At 40.2% G+C, this 14170-nt stretch overlaps 1 protein-coding gene and 1 pseudogene across 1 annotated transcript in view; both read left to right on the top strand.

The window, feature by feature from the left end:
• The window catches only part of LOC132566777 (uncharacterized), a 434283-nt gene that overhangs the window by 14581 nt on the left and 405532 nt on the right, over positions 1 to 14170 (top strand). The gene's annotated exons all lie outside the window — the stretch shown is intronic.
• Positions 1368 to 1426, top strand: LOC132567872 (U6 spliceosomal RNA; annotated as a pseudogene).

Genomic DNA, 14170 nt, shown 5'->3' with positions numbered 1-14170 from the left:
ATGATGAATATATGTGACAGGTAAGATGCATCCACCTTCCCACTCATAGATGTAACTTAGTCCTGGGTAAGGAAAGAAATGAACCCTGAAGAATGACAACTTTGAACGTTTAAACAGTGTATATCCCCGAAGCAATAAAAATTAACATGTAAAAAGATTTACAAAGAGTACATAACCTTTTTTCATTTATCTTTATTATATTGCTTTTCAGATTATAGAAATTGTGATAAATAGATACAGTTGCAGTGTATGAATTTCTAAAAACCCTAACCCTACGAAAAAGAAATAAGGTATAAGGTATAAGATCAAATTATTGCTTTGTAGGATAGGAAAATGGAAGGAGAAGGAAAAATCATCATAGAAGGTAAGCTCATTCCACTTTTGCATCATGAAATCTGGTTTTGTAGAGGTGGGGGTTTTTTTTGTCATATTTTATGTTTAAAGTAGATTGCTGAATGGTACGGTTACCAACCCTTGACTACCAATTGGCAAGAGGATGATGTTGCATGATGCTGTGATGTCATTTCTGACCAAAACCTGCAAGAAGTGACCACATTACATGACATTCCCCAAATCCTCCTGATTTTTATGGTTTTAATGGATTTCTGCTGTCCCTCCAGTTTTCCCCAACCACATCACTGAGTGCTGGCAAGGATGGGTGAGTGCTGGCAGTAGTTCTCCCACTAGTGGTAGACAAATGGCAGTCCTCTTGTGGGGTGTTGCTTCATTCTCTATTGTTGGGGACAGAGGGTGGTGCTTGGGGAGAGAATCTCACTGTGATATCCACTAGAGGGCATATGGGACTGACTCTCCCCATATGTGCCCTGAAGGGCTTTATGCTTAGCCGAATAACACCTTCTGGTAGTCCATTTAGCCTTGACAAAGGCCAGGTCTTTTTCTGTCTTGGCTGTAGCCTGATAGAACATGCTCCAATTGGAGAGCAAGGCCCTGCAGGCCTTACTACAATTCTGTAGGACCTGTAAAATGGAGCTGTTCTGCCAGGCCTTTGGTTGAGGTGGTGGACATCCAATTCATCCCAGCCTCTGCTGCTCTCACTGTCTTCATGGTCTATACCAGCGTTTCCCATTTGCATGGTCGCGACCTGGTACCAGGCCACAAAAGCTTCAATACCGAGTCACCAGGGATGGACCAACAGCCCCTGCACCTCTCCCCTCTCTATTTATCTTTGATGCTGCATGCAGTGCTGCACTCCAGCCCCTGCCCCCCACACTGCCACTGCCACCGACTGTAGCACTCTCTGAGTATCCTCCAGGCAGAGGATGCTCAGAGAGCGCTACAGAGAATGTGCGCTGGCCAGAAGCCCTCCTCTGACCCTCTCTGATGTTCGGAAACATCAGAGAGGGGCTGTGCTCGCTTCAGCAGCACATATACTAAAATTGGAACGATACAGAGAAGATTAGCTTGGAAACATCAGAGAGGGGCGAGGAAAGCTATACTACAGTAGTGCTATAGTGCCTATAGTGCCTATGTTGACCAGCCATGCTTATGAGATCTGCGAAGCATTATCAGGCAATAGGACAGCTTCCTCAGGAGGCACTGAAGTCCCAGAATAGCTGCCATTTTAGATCTAATTAATAATCTATAGTTAGTAGTTAATTTGTATTATTATTGTTTTTAATGTTTTAATTCAATATATTTTATGTATGTTGTTACCTACCCTGAGCCTGAAAAAATGAAAAAAATGAAAAAGCTATAGTAAATAAACATAGATTTATCTGGCCATGTCCTTCTCTTGTGCCTCCACAATTAGAAATGTGGTTTATGGCCATCTGAGTTGGGACTTTTTCAGTTGTAGCATTACAAGTGTAGAATGTACATTCGAAGATAAGGTGGTAAGAAGGGGAGGGCTAAGGAGACAAAATTTCATGGGTCCTGGTTACACTGGGACCAATGAATTTGGCAAATCATGTGATTTTGTTTTCAATTTATTTGTTTTGTGTCAGATTTGAGTGGGATGATGGGAGCCAAGAGCATATCTTTGTCAGGGGTGTATCATGGCTCTTGGAGATGCTGTATGAGTGAGGTGCACCTGACCCACTCTTATCAGCAGCTGAAATCTACTCTTTAGAAGTCCAGTTTGTATGGAGGGCTCTTTGAAGTCTTTATTTGCTGGTTTTATTGCATTTTGCTTGTTTAGAAGCTGTGGCTGGATGGTTGAAGCAGAGCTGGTTGAAATTAAATCCATAGAAGGTGGAGGTCCTGAAGCTGAGCAGGAGAGATCCAGAATTGAGGTGTCAACTCCCAACCCTTCCCAATGTACACTCAACAGCAGCACCAATGGTGAAGAGTTTGGGTGTGATCTTGGATGCCTCCCTTTCAGTAGAGGCCCAGATCCCAAATGTTGCCAGAATGGCATTTCTACAGCTGTGTTAGGTCAGGCAAGTGCCCCCCTTCCTGTCTCACCTTACTTAGCCACAGTGGTCCATGCAACAGTCACTTCCAGACTTGACTACTGTAACTTCTTCTACACAGGGCTACCCTTGAGACTGACCCAGAAACTTCAGCTGGTCCAGAATGCAGTGGCTAGAGTTCTTACTGGAACTCCAGTTAGAGCACACATCCAGCCAGTGCTTTGCCAGCTGCACAGGCTCCAGATTGAATTCCAGATTAAGTTCAAGGTGTTGGTTTTAAAATTAAAGCCCTACATAGTCTGGAACCAGCATAGTCTGGGACCAATGTTGAGATTTTCTTTCCTGGTTTATCACCCCATCCCCAGAGCATTATGCTCACAGGATAAAAACCTTTTAGTGGACTGAGAAACATCCAATTAGCCTTGACTAGAGCCAGGGCTTTTTTGGCCCTGCCCTGGTGGAATGCTCTTCCAGCTGAGATCTGGGTCCTTTGGGACCTTTTACAATTCTGCAGGGCTTGCAAAACTGAGCTGCTCCAATAAACCCATGGTCAAGGCTTATGACTGAGATGAACAATTTCATCTGATAGGCCCCCTTCTGCTTCTCTTTGTGGACCGTCTCCTAGATTTTATATCGCTAAAAGTTCCTAATGAGATTATATTGTTTTGCCATCTGATTGTTTTCATTGCCTAATGTTTAAACTGTTTTAATTTATTTATTACTGTTTTTAATAATATGCTGTTACTTGTTCTGAGACCTGCAGTAGCAGGGGTGGGCGAGTCAAAAAATCTAAATCAATCAATAAATAATATTGTTTCAGTTTTATTATCAGAAGCCTTGAAGATCTTGTATGGGATGAAAGGGTAGGAAGAAATGATTCAATAAATAATGAAAATATGGAGGGCCTGGATGTTCAAAGTCTTTACACACTGAGGTGTACATCTGTAGACTCCTTTGCAAAGTAGCAATTAGATATGGAATGGAACCAGTGCCAGGCCCAATACATTTCTGCTCATTTTGGCCATCTGTACAGGGTGCAAACCCTCTCATGGATTGCAGCCTTGTCGTGGAAAGAAGGCTTGCGCAGTTCAATAAGGCTGTGGGCTATGCCATGCAGAGCCACCCAAGATGGACAGGCCACAGCTGAGAACCCAGACTAAATGTGATCCACTGGAGAAGGAAATGGCAAACCACTCCAATATCCTTGCCAAGAAAACCCCATGAACAGTAACAAAAGGCTAAAAGATATGGCGCTGGAAGATGAGCCCCTCAGGTCAGAAGGTGCCCAATATGCTGCTGGGGAAGAGCATTCAAGTAACCACAGAAAGAGTGAAGTGGCTGGGCCAAAGCCGAAAGGACGCTCAGCTGTGGATGTGTCTGATGGTGAAAGAACAGTCCGATGCTGCAAAGAACAATACTGCATTGGAACGTGGAATGTAAGATCTATGAATCAAGGTAAGCTGGATGTGGTCAAGCAAGAGATGGCAAGAATGAACATCGACATCTTGGGAATCAGTGAACTAAAATGGGAATGGGTGAATTTAACTACATCTATTATTGTCCCATAGAAGAAATGGTGTGGCCTTTATAGTTAACAAGAGAGTGAGGAAGGCAGTAATGGGATACAATCTAAAAATGACAGAATGATCTCGGTCCGTATCCAAGGCAAACCATTCAATATCACAGTAATCCAAGTTTATGCCCCAACCACTGATGCAGAAGAGGCTGAAATGGACCAGTTCTATGAAGATCTACAACACCTTCTAGAATTAACCCCCAAAAAAGATGTCCTCCTCATCATAGGGGACTGGAATGCCAAAGCAGGAAGTCAAAAGGTAACCGGAATAACTGACAAGTTTGGCCTTGGAGAACAAAATGAAGCCAGGCAAAGGCTAATAGAGTTTTGCCAAGAGAACAAGCTGGTCATAGTGAACACCCTCTTCCAACAACCTAAAAGGTGACTCTACACATGGACATCACCTGATGGGCAACACAGAAATCAGATTGATTATATACTCTGCAGTCAAAGATGGAGAAGCTCCTTACTGTCAGCAAAAACAAGACCTGGAGCTGACTGTGGCTCAGATCATGAGCACCTCATTGCAAGCTTAAACTGAAGAAAACTGGGGAAGCCATTAGGCCATTCAGGTTTGACTTTGATCACATCCCTTATGAATATACAGTGGAGGTGAAGAATAGGTTTAAGAAATTAGAGTTGATAAAGCGCCTGAAGAACTATGGACGGAGGTTCGTGACATTGTACAGAAGGCAACAATCAGCACCATCCCAAAGAAAAAGAAATGCAAGAAAGCAAAGTGGCTGTCTGATGAGGCTTTACAAATAGCTGAGGGAAGAAGGAAAGCGAAAGTCAAAGATGAAAAGGAAAGATTCACCCAACTGAATGCAGATTTCCAGAGAACAGCAAGGAGAGATAAGGAGGCCTTCCTGAAGGAACAATGCAAAGCAATAGAGGAAGATGATAGAATGGGAAGGACAAGAGATCTATTCAAGAAAATTGGAGAAATCAAGGGAGCGTTTCGTGCAAAGATGGCCATGATAAAGGACAAAAGTGGAAGGGACCTAACAGAAGCAGAAGAGATCAGGAAGAGGTGGCAAGAATACACAGAAGAATTATTCAAGAAGGATCTCAATGTCCCAGACAACCATGACAGTGGAACTGATGACCTTGAGCCAGACATCCTGGAGTGTGAAGTCAAATGGGTTTTAGAAAGTATTACTAACAACAAAGCGAGTGGAGATGATGATATCCCAGTTGAGCTATTCAAAGTCCTAAAAGATGATGCTGTCAAAGTGATGCACACATTATGTCAACAAATTTGGAAAACACAACAGTGGCCACAGGACTGGAAAAGATCGGTTTATATTCCAATCCCAAAGAAGGGTAATGCCAAGGAATGTTCAAACTATCGCACCATTCCACTCATTGTGGTCAATGGTCCCATAGAAGAAATGGTGTGGCCTTTATAGTTAACAAGAGAGTGAGGAAGGCAGTAATGGGATACAATCTAAAAGTACAAAAGTAGGCTTGAAACAACATCAAAAAAACTAAGATCATGGCATCTGGCCCCATCACACCTTGGCAAATAAAAGGGGAAGACATGAGAGTCATGACAGACTTCATGTTTCTGGGATCCAAGATCACTGCAGATGGTGACTGTAGCCATGGAATTAAAAGACTTTTGCTCCTTGGGAAAACAGCTATGGCAAACCTGGGCAGTATAAAAAAAAAGTAGAGATATCAACCTGCCAACAAAACTCCATATAGTCAAAGCGATGGTATTCCCAGTAGTAATGTAAGACTGTGAGAGCTGGACCATAAGGAAAGTCAAGCGCAGAAGAATAGATGCTTTTGAGATGTGGTGCTGGAGAAGACTTTTGAGAGTCCCTTGGACTGCAAGAAGATCAAATCAGTCGGTCCTAAGGGAAATCAACCCTGACTGTTCCCTGGAAAGACAGATGTTGAAGCTGAAGCTCAAATACTTTGGCCACCAAATGAGAAGGGAGCACTCCCTGGAGAAGATCCTGATGCTAGGAAAGACAGAAGGCAAAAGAAGAAGGGGACGGCAAAAGATGAGATGGCTGGACAGTGTTACTGATGTAACTGACATGAATTTGAGCAGACTTCGGAGAACGGTGGAAGACAGGAGGACCTGGCATGACTTTGTTCATGGGGTCGCTAAGAGTTGGACTTGACGGTACGACTGAACAACAACAACAACATAGCGTGCAAATGTTAAGAGGTTTGATGGGACATTTAAATTACATTATATTACAAATATGTACAGATAGGTTTAGATAAAAACGTTGTTAACTGGATTTTCATTTCCCAGTCCCAATACTTTACAAAACTGACAATGAAATGGATGGCAGAAAGTAATTAAAAGATTAGGTTCAAGAGAGTTTCCAGAAGCCTTGGGGCCACCCAGAAAGAACTCAAGTGTTAAGAGATGAAGAATAACAAAGGAAGTATCGGGCACTGGTAAAAACTGGAAAAATTGTGACAGTAATGGGAGGGGGTTGAAAAAGGCATTTGAAAGTATGACATATATGTGGGTGGTTACAGGTAGCAAGGAAAAGACAGTTTGTATAACGATATATCAGGATATCTGGAAAGAACTATGCAAAGAATCCAGTGACATCAAATGGGTCCTACCACACCTTGGAAATTAGTTTCTAAAGAAATAATAGATGGGGAATCACATTTAAAAATAAGAACACAATTGTTCTTTTGATTCATTTATCTCTCTTTTAAAAAAACTGATTTAATTTTTAAACAGATTTTAAACTGTTTCTAAATCCAAATCCAAATTATTAGTAGCTTTCATTATAAAATACACACATTATAAAAGATAACACATGCCACTCAATTCAACAGTTTTTCAAACGGAAACTATTATTTAGATTATTAAGAGTAATTCCATTTTGTCTGAAAGACTTTTCTGTATATTAGTGATAAAAATACATGTGAAACATAAAAAGGCTTCACTTTTTTTGCAGTTAAACTTAGTTAGATGGACAAAAGTGGGGTAAATGGTGTATTCATTGACCAGTTTTTTAAATTATTTTTTTAGGATCTGAAGTTAATTAAAAGGATTATTCTAACATGAGAGAATAGAAAAGACTTCCTTAGCTTCTCACTTACATTGAGAATGTAACCCCTGTCTGGCCTTATACATTAATGTATCTGAAGAAGTGAGCAGTAACTCACAAAAGCTTGCACCCTGTTACAAATGTTGTTAGTCTTTGAGATTCTATGGGATAGTTTTTTCTACTGATACAGACAGATTAACATGGCTACCTGTCTTGATCTATCATAAAATTCATTTAGTAATGCCATAATTAATTATTTCTGGAAAGGAGACATATCTTTGAATTTACTTTTTTGCACTAAATATTGAGGTCAACAAGTAGCATCTGTGTCACCTGAGAAAATAGTTCTTTTGAAGCAAAGGAACCATTTTCTGCTATCAATTTTTTTTACTTTCATGTACAATTCACTTGTAGCGGCACATTTCATTTGCAAATATGACTACTCCTTTTTATGTTTTGTTGAACTGTTTTTTTATTGATTTTACATATTATACACTTCATGCTTATAAAATCAGCCCCCCATTGCATTGATTCATACAGTTGGTGCCTATAACATGCACTCTTTACATATGTAAAATTACAATGTAAAATTATAATAGAATTATAATGTAAAATATTCCATTATACCATAATTTCTAATCTAGTTGCTAGCTCCCAATTTACTTCTAAAAACAACAGGGAAACACACTCCCTTTTTGTGCAGCTCCTCATTTAGCAGAAAAGTTTTAGATCCAACTCAATATGTTTCATTAAAGAGAAGCTGAGCAATGTGTGTGTGTGTAAAGTACCATCAAGACACAGCCAATTTATGGCAATCCCCATGGAGTTTTCAAGGCATGATATATTCTGAAGTGATTTGCCATAGCCTTCCATCTGAATAGCGACCCTGAAATTCTATGGTGGTCTCACATCCAAATAATGACCAGGGTCGACCCTGCTTAGTTGCCAAGATTTTATGAGATTAGGCTAGCCTGGGCCATCCAGGTCAGGGCAAGCAATAGTGGATCTTATGCAGTGGGTTTTTTTGTGTGTGTGGAAAAAGCCCAGCAAGAGCTCATTTGCATATTAGGCCACATTGCCTGGCCGGTGGGCTCCAGCAGGAAAAAAAAAAGCCCTGAATATGTAAAGCATTCTATATAGTATGAAGGCTGCTAGCTTAATGCTGAAAATAAGCAGGTTTTTTTTTTCCTTTCATTCCAGAGATACAGCCATATTTTGAAGAAAAAATATTGAACAGTCCTGGATCACCTTACAGCAGGGGTGGGGAATCTTTTTTCTGCCAAGGGCCACATGGATATTTATAACACCATTTGCGGGCCATAAAAAATTATCAACTTAAAAAAAAATTGCTTCACTGAGGGAGAATGATTCAGGCCAGCAAAATTAATGCAAATAATTGTTTTTCTATTTGAAGTCATGTGGGGAGAGCCTAATCTGGCACACACAGCCCACCGCCCTAGGCAAATGCATAGGTCCAGAGCTTTTTTTGTAGCAAAAGCCCAGCAGGAATTCAGTAGCATATTAGACCACATCCCCTAATATTAGCATATAGGCCACACCATCTGGGATAATCAAGTGCAAACTGAACTGTGACAGTAACTTTTCCAGGCCCTGCAGCAATTCTGGCTGGCCAGCCAGGCCCCAGGGAGGCTGCCGCACAGTACATCTGGGCCCTGTGATTCCTGCCTGGCCCTGGGGAGGCTGCTGCACAGCGTGGCAGCGCTCCACGATCCTCACTGACCGGCCAGCCCCAGGGAGACTGCCACATGGCTCGGTTCGGTCCAGCAATCCCCGAGGGCCACACCAAGTGACCTCAAGGGCTGTATATAAATACAAATCTATTATTAGTAGTAGTAGTATACAGCGCTCAGGACAGCGGTTTCCCACCCTGTCTTACAGGCTATAAAATCATGGTGAAAAATTTTGTGGAACAGAGTACTTTTAGGGAGATGCCTCTATTATACCATCTCCAACTCTTGAGATGAATGGATTTTGGTCCACACAAGCTTATGCCACAATAAACGTGTTAGTCCTTGATTTGCCATGGGACTGTTAGTAGTAATTAACATAGTGAAGATAAACTAACAATGGTTTCAATCCCATGATAAATCTCTGCTAACAGAAGGCTTTTTAGTCCGCAGAATTGGACTCCTTTGCCTGCACCCTTCTGTTGTAGCTCAAAATGATCCCTAAATTGCTGCTAATAGGGAAGAGGGAATGGGAGTACTGGAGAATGGATAACATGGGAGGGAACTCAGAGGACTGTAGAAGGAGGGGTACTTCTTTTCATTAAAAGAATTCAAGCTACCTTCTGTAGAATATGCTCTCATTTCTTTTGTTCCACTAATGTCTATGGTTTAATAGGGAATGCAGGTGTTTTGAAGCAGTACTTGTGAATTGAGATTATCATGAGATAAACATGTAAACTGTGGGCAATAAAGCCTCTATAACATACATTAACAAAACCCAGCCATCTTTTGTCAGTAGCTTAAACAGAGCTGAGTGATTCCTTCACTACCTGCTCTGCTTCTTGAGCATTGCCAGATTTTTCTGTCAGAGGAATTGTGTTTATGAAGTGATGCATTTGTTACATTTCATCTCAGTCTAAGTTCCATAGTGATTTCTATGTGTAATTTCAGCAAAATGGCTGGTTGCCCTAGTGTATTGGTGCAGTAGTTATTTTAGTGTACTAGTACCACAGAGAAACCTTTCAAAGAACTGACAATTTATGGCTATTCAGTATAGGTTTTCCCAGTCAGAAATTCTTTTTTTCTAAATAGTTTGTTTTGTACATTGGTTATTTATTTACTGGACTTTAGAAGATCCATATGATTGCTGCCTTTTCCCCCCACCCTATGAGATGCAATTGTTTGCACTGTAAATAGAAAATTTCTGCCTGTCAGTTGTGTAACATGACACTACCATAAACATTTATGTTCTTCTTTCAAGTTAAAGGACCATGGCAATAGAAGTTTTATCAACTGAAAGTCTTTGGATTTTTTTAAATTTGTTGCCTCTCACAATGAAAATATTTGTAGATTTTCCCCTTACTAGTATTACATACTTCATTGTAGATAATTGATCAAGAATGGATCAGGATATTAGGGCATATTTACTAAAATACCTACTACTTTTCAAAGGAACTTAACGGAAGCAGTAGATTTTGTTGATAATCCTTTTAAAATTAAAATTCAACACGGATACATTATGGTTAAGGGACAAGAAGGGTCTTAGCTAAACCAGTTAAAGCTGGGAGATTCAAGTCCAGCTGTGACTTAGTTAACTTCCTTCCAAAAATGTACGTACTGTCACCACTGAAGAGGAAATGGCAAAGGGTTAGGGGGTTACTTAAATTCTGATACCAAGTTTTTTTAATTAGTGTATAAATATCCTGAGTTTCAGACCAGCATTATCCACATTTCTGATTGCTGAAGCAAACATTTCTTTTTTGAATTAAAGGTGGTAAAGAGGCAGCTCCAGAGTGTCGCCTCATGCAAAAGTGCAGATGATGACCTATATGTCGCTTTTATCCTTTGTCCAAGGAGTTCAGGGTGCTGTATGTAGCTCATTCTGTGGGTTATCACCACAACAATCTCTGTGAGGTAGGGTTGAGAGACGTGACTGGCCTGAGGTCACCTAGTGGGTTTCATGGCTGAAGTACTGTCAGATTAGAAAGTCAGGTATATTTTTTTCTGCAGTGGGAAGTTAGCTGCCCAGCCTGGTATTCCATGACAAAATAAATGCATGCATGCTAAGTCACAAAACCCTTCCCACAAGCATGAGCCACATGAGGACATGTCCTTTATATCAGTTGCTTTTTGAATATCGTGTGTGAGTATCTGGGCCACTGTTAGAAATAATTCATGTGAGCACAAGAATTAATGAATCACTTCATTCAATAGCAATTTGGAATCTTTACCAGTTGTTGCCTCAGTATAATTATATACATGGCACATTTGCAAGAACATGCAAGAGATAGATATGCATACTTTAACTGAATAATAGGTTCAATTAAGTGATCGATGGCTTAAGTGTATAGTAAGTATATATGGTACATTTGGAGCATACTGTGACAGGTATGAATGCCTTAATTGAATAGCTGGTGCAATCAACTAATCAATGGCTTGTACAAATTCAGTATAGAGGTGTGTTAATCAAGGAGCCTGGCCTTCTGGATTCTCCTTTCTTCCACTTTCTGATTCTTCTCTTTGCAAACCAGCAGCCTATAACATACAAGATAATTTACCAATTACATTACTGGAGGTGGAGAAGAGGAAATGGAGAGACATTTGTTTGCTTTCCCCTGTATGCTGTTGGCATCTGTTTCTTTCTATTAAAGAAGGAGGCAGCTGAACTGAACAGAGTATACTTTTTCTGTGTGTAGTGAGGACACTCTCTGAAGAATGAAGCTCTTTGTTCAAAGCAGTGTATTGAGAATTTGTGGAAGAGTTTTAAAACTGAGGTTGTGAATCATTAGATAAAGCAAAGCATTTGGTTCCCTGTAAATAATTATTGATAGATACAATATTTACACATATAAAGAGGAGACATTTAGATCAAGATATGATAATCCTTTAAGTTCCTTTCTATAGAAAGAAAAGGTGTCTGTGCATTCTTTTAAGAGTTCTATATATTTGGCTCAAACCTTGCTTCAGTCTTAGGTGGAGGTGGGGTGACTTATTCTATCCTCGATCTGAGAAGCTGTATCCTATTCATACGCTTTATCAGATATACTGATGATCCTTAGATGCAGCAGGGATTTATCACCTTAAGGGAAAGAGAATCTCCTATAATCATAATAAAAACATCTAACTCTCAACGTGGCCAGATCTGTGAATATTTAAATCTGGATTCTGGGGCCATGAACAAAGATACATCTTTCTGCAAAGTTGAGAAAAGCCCCAGAGAAACCTGAAACAACATATGACTTGGAAACTTTAAAAGTTGGAAGCAGCATTTGAGAAAGCATAGGAAACTAAACTTGTAAATTAGGGAATGATTTTTCTCAACAAGACCTACACTAGCTCTTTGAGATAGCCGGCAGGAGCGGGGTCATCTTTTAGGAGTTGTAACTTCAGGAAGTCTTTGATGGAGATTGAGTATGAACTATGATAAGACATTGAAATTCTCTAGCTTGCACCTTTTTGAAAAGATTGTGTATAAACTTGCACTTTAATATTGTGAATGACATTTAATCTTTGGACGTGAATTGTTATTAATAGAGGAATTCATTGTTATTTATTTATTATATTGTGAATAGAATTTGTTATTTTCCACAGTAGCATTATTGTTGTTGTTTCAGCCTCCAGGCAAGGCCTGGAGATTTCCCACTGTTACTACTGATCCAGGTGGCAGGCAACAACTCCCCTGAAGAAAATGGCTGCTTTGAAGGGTTTATCATGCTGAGGCCCCTCCTCTCTCCAAACCCCAACCTTACCTGAATCCACCACCAAAGTCTCCAGGTATTTTCCAATCCTGACCTGGCAACCCTGGTGGGGTAGGGCGGGATATAAATCGAATAAAATAAATAAAATAAATAAACCCTATGTACTATACATCAACTGGCTGGTTTCAGTTATGTTTTATGTAGGAATCACTGCATTGGTATTTTCAATGAGTCTTGCAAGTTTTCTCTGATGTTGTTCTAAGTACAGGTAATCTGTCTTCCATGCTGTCAATATACATGAAGATTTTTGCCTTTACTTCTTCCTGTACATAGGTGAGCTGATGATGTAATGTCAATCTCTATCTCTCTTAATTAGTAGACTTTCAAAAGCAACTTCATTTCTATGGCTTATTTCTAGATTGGTTTTTTTTTATTTCTTCTTCATGTCCTTTCCTTGAGTGGCTGTTGTTCCTTATTTCATTTAGCTCTATTGCTGTGAAAAAGTTGTTTCACATAATAAAATGGTGCTGATATGATAGGCACTGATGGTAGAATCAGGACACTTTTCTTTCCATATTTTAAACATTTGTTTTAGGCCTTGATAACATCTCATGATTATTCTGTTTTGTTCTCAACACTATTTTTTCCAACTTTTCTGGTTTTCCAGTGTGAGCACCCGCTGTCATCCCATCCTGACTTTTCCCAGGCTTCCCGGGAAGTCAAGACAGCAGTGGGCACGGCCAGAGCTGGGCTATGAGCATGCCCATGGCCTTCTGGACTTCACTGAGGCCTCCCGAGCTTCAGGAAGCCTTGATGAAGTGGGGGGCATGTCGGTGACATCATCATTGATATCATTGGAGCACACGCATGCAAAGCACGTGTGAATATGATACTGGAGATGGGGGCAGTGGAATGCAATTTGGCCTCAGGCTCAGGAAATCCTAGAGCCGGGTCTGCCTGTAGCCATTATGTGACTTCCATAACTCACCCAGGCCCACCTGCACTACTGTTCAACAGTAGCCACCCCACAAAAGTCAGTGTATTGTAGTAGCTAAATTTTCAGATTAGGATCTCGGAGACCCAGGTTCAAATTTCCATTCTGCCATCATGCTCACTAACTGATATGGGCCAATAACACATTCTTTGCCTAAGCGACCTCACAAGTTTTGTTTGAGGATAAACTGGAGGAAAGAAGAACAATGTAAATGACTTTGGGCCCCACTTTGTGGAGAAAGGTGGAATGAAGATGAAATAATAAATATAACTGAACGTGGGCAGACAGAAGAAAAGGAAGCAGGATGCAATTCATGTATTCTAGTATGTACTAAGCCTGCAGTTAATGAGTTTGTAACTGATATTCACCTTGAAACAACTTTGATCGGTGTTTGTCCTAGGAATGACAACTGTTTGTACTTTGGCAATGGTATTGTTTCATTCCATGATTTTCAAATGGTAATATCTTGCACTTTATAATGCTATGAAAATGGAATAAAAACATAATTGAAAACAAAGAAAAGAAAAGAAAAACAAAGAAAAGAAAAGAAAAGAAAAGAAAAGAAAAGAAAAGAAAAGAAAAGAAAAGAAAAGAAAAGGAAGTAGGAAACTGAGAGAAGCTATGGGGGCTTTCCAGGAAGGAACAGAGGACTAGTGGAGGAGGAGGAAATGAAATGCTCCCTAACAAATCCTTGTGAGCTTCCAGCTTGTAGCACCATAATCCATATGACTTGCATATCATTCTAAATTTTGATTTGGACCTACTGTGATGTCTGAAAGTGTTAGTCCATTTATGTGAATAGCATAT

This window comes from Heteronotia binoei, chromosome 2 (assembly GCF_032191835.1).
Source record: "Heteronotia binoei isolate CCM8104 ecotype False Entrance Well chromosome 2, APGP_CSIRO_Hbin_v1, whole genome shotgun sequence".
Classification (NCBI taxonomy): domain Eukaryota; kingdom Metazoa; phylum Chordata; class Lepidosauria; order Squamata; family Gekkonidae; genus Heteronotia; species Heteronotia binoei.
This window is presented reverse-complemented; position numbering and strand designations above follow the sequence as displayed.